Source organism: Rousettus aegyptiacus, unplaced genomic scaffold (genome assembly GCF_014176215.1).
Source record: "Rousettus aegyptiacus isolate mRouAeg1 unplaced genomic scaffold, mRouAeg1.p scaffold_m13_p_16, whole genome shotgun sequence".
Lineage (NCBI taxonomy): Eukaryota > Metazoa > Chordata > Mammalia > Chiroptera > Pteropodidae > Rousettus > Rousettus aegyptiacus.
In genome coordinates, this window is record NW_023416291.1 from 23,613,718 (window position 1) to 23,618,381 (window position 4,664).

The window sequence follows — 4,664 nt, forward strand, 5'->3', positions numbered from 1 at the left end:
CCAAGGGGAGGGTCAGATGGGGACTGTCCCCCACCCTTTACTCAGCACGAGCCCTTTACTCTCAAGGTTCAACTTTCAGAGCCTCGGTTTCTGATCATGGCCCTCTACTGCTCAGGATTCCATATCTTTTCTTCTTGTCAAACCGCAATGACAGAATAACATGCAGGTTCTTGAAGTGGGGACCTTTCCTTTCTCTGTCTCCTCCCCCACCAAAACTTACAAGGTATTCTCCAGACCCAAGAGTTAGTAGAGAAACTTATTCATATGGAAGTGCTAATGGATGGCTTAATGTGTTCTCCTGTCTGATCTATTATAGTTCCCTTAAAGTTGATGTTTTCAATGCTTTAAAGAGAGGTGAGACTGGAAGTGGAAATCCTAGGCAGCTTTGCCACAAGGGCAGATATTTTGGGGGAGGTTGCCAATAAAGGTGCTTCCAGTCATCATAATACCTTCTCTATCTGTGGGCTGCTCTGGCTTGGAGTCCCTCTACTAGTGAGTGGATTCAGTTATTCTCAAAATTAGTAATGTAACCTGTATTTCAAATAGAATTTTATCTGGAAGCCTAAAGCAAAAACATGAATTTCAAAAGAAACTGCCCTGGTTGAAAGGAGGGTGGTGGACCTATAACCCGAGAACGAGGCCAGTGGCAGCAAACTACCCTCATCGCTTTTACTTCTTCTCCCCGGGCTCTTCAGAGTACAATTTGAGAATTATGATTTTGCATGAGGTCAATACGGTAGATATAGATACCATTGTGGATGTAAGAAACAGCTAGTTGGAAGGAGAGAAAAACTGTGTAATTAGGAACATCATCAGGACCATGAATGAGAACAATCATACATGTATATAATGTGAATAGAGGTAGTAGATATATAAACAATGATTACTAGAAAGGGCTCACTTTTATATCTTCCTTGAATCAAGGGGCTAGTAATGTCACCATCTGTGTTGAGGAATGTACACTAGATGATCACAATGCGAGGTCTGGGAAGAGAGCCACGGGAATGAAATGTTGTGAAAGTCGTGAAGATTTTTTTTTTTTTTCTGTTATCCCCATTTGCAACAGGTCAGACTGCACTGATAACAGCTGCAGAATCAATTGGGGACCTTATTCATAAAATCAAAGGCACAATGCCAGATGGCAGCAAACCAAAGGGATCGAAGATGGAGAGGATTACAAAATGCTGGTGAAACAAGGAACAAGTCCCTTGGGGAATAAACATCCCTATGTTTTTGTTAAAATGTAGAAATCAGATATTTTTGTGTGCAAAATCACAATCGATACAGTATAAAATAAAAACAATAAGTGTTTGTTAACTGGAAAGTTTATCCATGAAGAAAAACAATTTTCTCAGTAGAAAGGTTGATGGGCTGTTCAGGCTGCTCTGTCATTTTTCTTGTCTCTCTTCATAATCTCTATGTAATCCAGAGACAGCCAGTAAAAGGAGAGAATCTCTGCTCCTTTAATTACTTCCTGTAAATTTGACAACTACTACCTCAATCTCATTGGCTATTCTACTTATAAATAGGCAGCTCTTTCAAAGACAGCATAATTATTTGGGTACACTTACTTCCCTAGCTGTATATTAAAACTACGTGCTTCCAACCTGCCTTAATAGTGTCTTAAAATCAAATGTTACTTGATTTCTTAGATGGTAGATATTCAAACCAGTGATGATAATACATACTCAAAGTCTGAAATAAAACCCCAAACAAACCGATCAAAACTGAGGATGAAAAAATAAATCCAGTCTTTGAGATGAATCAGAATTATTGAATCCTACCTAATCTCACTCACACATGAATATTTTGTAATTTACTATGCATTTTATATTTATGAGACTCTTCTAGGTGAAATAACCATAGGAATAAATGTAAGCTTGTGAAAATATTGTTTGTGAGTGTGTTTAGTTGGGAAGGAAATATGCCATTAAGAAAAATAGCATAGACTAGAACTATTTTACAATTCTGGTGATTTAAACCTAAAATACTAGTATTTTCCACTGAGTTTTTAGAAAAAAGAATTCTAACTTTTAAAAGTATCAGTGCTAGTATAGATAAAAATAATCTCGATTAACTCTTGAAACTAGAAGTTAATTTATTTGTTTAAAATACTTTTCCTTAAAAAATGTTAGCCCTTTACAATTAATATTTAATCTCTGTGCATCGATTTAAATACGAGATGAATTAGAAAAAATACCTTAATTCAAGGATAGTGCATGGGATGGATATATATATATATAATATATACATATTATATATATATATATATAATATATACATATTATATATATATATATATATATATATATATATATAATTAGAGTTCTGTTTTCATAGTATAAAGCTAAGGGAATATCCAGCACCTATCCAGTATGTTAGATCCATTAAAGACTCTTTACCTAATGGATTTTGTGGATTTCTAACTTATTGGCTTTGGTTCTCTAAAGACCAAAGAAACCATTTGATTGCAAACATGTATTTTACTATGTACTGGGTAATGTTTTAAGTTAGGACTGCTAGGTCCAATATTTACCTGTGAATGAAGCTGGCTTCTATTCCAATGCTTGACTTCCAGGTCTTATTTTAAAACTTTAAATTAAAAAATATTTTGGGACTTTATCATTTCACAGTTTGGTATATACATTTAAAATAATTATAGGAAACTGTAGGGCATTTAGGAAACAGTAACAAAGTGGGTGGGCTCTCATGTCATTTCTAATGTGTGCAAGGTGAAATGGAGATGGACATAATTATGAAACAAAATTTCAGTGCAAACATGCATTCAGCAAACTTGGAACGCTGTAGAAATGGGAAATTTCTAAAATGAAACAGAATCATCCATTACAAATCAGTAATTCTGTTAATCTTGGTATCAGAATGTGTATCACAACCAAAGAAAATATGGTAATATGTGCTTGTATCTGGAACACATTAAACTATCACAGCAAAACAATGCACATCTGCATATGTGATTAGTCATGCTTTAATTTTCCTTTAATGGCTGTATATGGGGGAGGAAGTTTTTGAAAAAACCTATTGCTTACTTTTTTTTATCCTTCTTAATCGAGGAGGAAGGTGGTGGAGCCCCAGTCTTACCATTGAAAAGTCTATTTCAAATTTGAAAGAAAAAAGTTACACGATCAGGGAATATTTGTGATAGACATTTCTATAAAGAAGCCAATGCACGCAGTCTCCATAAATGAGAAGATACATAGTTAAATAGCTATAAAGAAGATAGACACATATTTATTTGATAAAAATGCTAAGTGTGTTAAAAAGCAATACATTTTATTTGCTTCTAATAAAAGATCTCTAAAAGGTTACACGAGAAGCAGATAACACTGACTGCTTCCAAGAAGGAACCTCATTGGGGTTGGGAGAGAGATATATTTTTGTGTCTACTTTTGCACCTCTTGAATTTTGAACACTGAGAATGTATTTCAAAGCTATTTTAAACTAACAAAATGAAATAATTAAGTACGTGGTTGGTTTCCAAAATAATGGTTCAAATGGACAACATTATACTCAGAACTCTTTATTGGGCCTTAATGGAGAAACACTAAGCTGGAGTGAATATTAAAAGATGGATAATTTTTTAATAGACTGAAAAGAAAGGGAAGCCTTCTAGGCAGGGCGACTGAGGTTAAGCGAAAGTCCCAAAGAAGAAACTGTAAGACATTTGTGGTGTTAGTAAGTAGATCAGGCTGACTATAAGTAACTTGGGAGGTAAGGCCGGAGAGATTAAGGTACAGATATGAAGGGCCGTAAATGGCAAGACAAGGAGTTAAGATTTAATAATGCAAGCAGTGAGAAGCTTTGTAAATTTTTGAACAGGGGAAATCAGCCTCCTAATGATGTTTATTGTGGATTGTGATGGAAGAGATTGGTGTCTATTACAACATTCCAGGCAAAGAGGTTGGGTGTAGGTGTTGGGGTTGGTTGGTAAAGTTTGGAGGAATGAGACTAAAAAATATTCTCAGTGACTGGACTGTGAGGAGAACCAGGTTGGCTGAAAGGCCCCCCCCAAAAGTGTCCTCATGAGCATCAGATTCTTAAGGGTCAAAAAGAGTGAAAGCTGAGAAAAATGTTATTTTATTTATTGATTTGTAAGTAATTGCTGAGAAAGTATAAACCATATATCTTTTTGATGAGCGTACATTTTCATGAGAATAGAGGGTGGAAACCAGATTTTCAAAAGTTATGGGAAGTAGTAAAAAAAGAGAAGCACTTATAAAAATGAAATAATCCAATATAATTGATATTTTTTTGAATGTTGACTATGCGCCAGATACTGTATTAGGCATTGGGGATATAGCTTGGAACAAGACAACTTAATCTCTTTATGGAGTTCATAGCTCTCTTGAGAAGATAGACACGAAACAGGTAATTAATAATGTGTGAATTATATGGCATTGAAGTAGTGTTTGGGAAGTTCATAGCAAGGAAAAGGATAAAAATAGAAAAATAGCTGCAAAAATATGGTAGGGACACATGAAGTAATTTTTTTTTTACCCCACTGGATCTGTGTGTCTTTGAAGACATATTGTAAGGAGCCTGCGGCGAGGACCAGAGCAGGTAATTGATGAGGTGAAGTGCTTGAGGAGGCAAGAGGAGATGGAATTAAGCACACACGGGGAGGTTTACTTTTTGCTTGTGGAAGA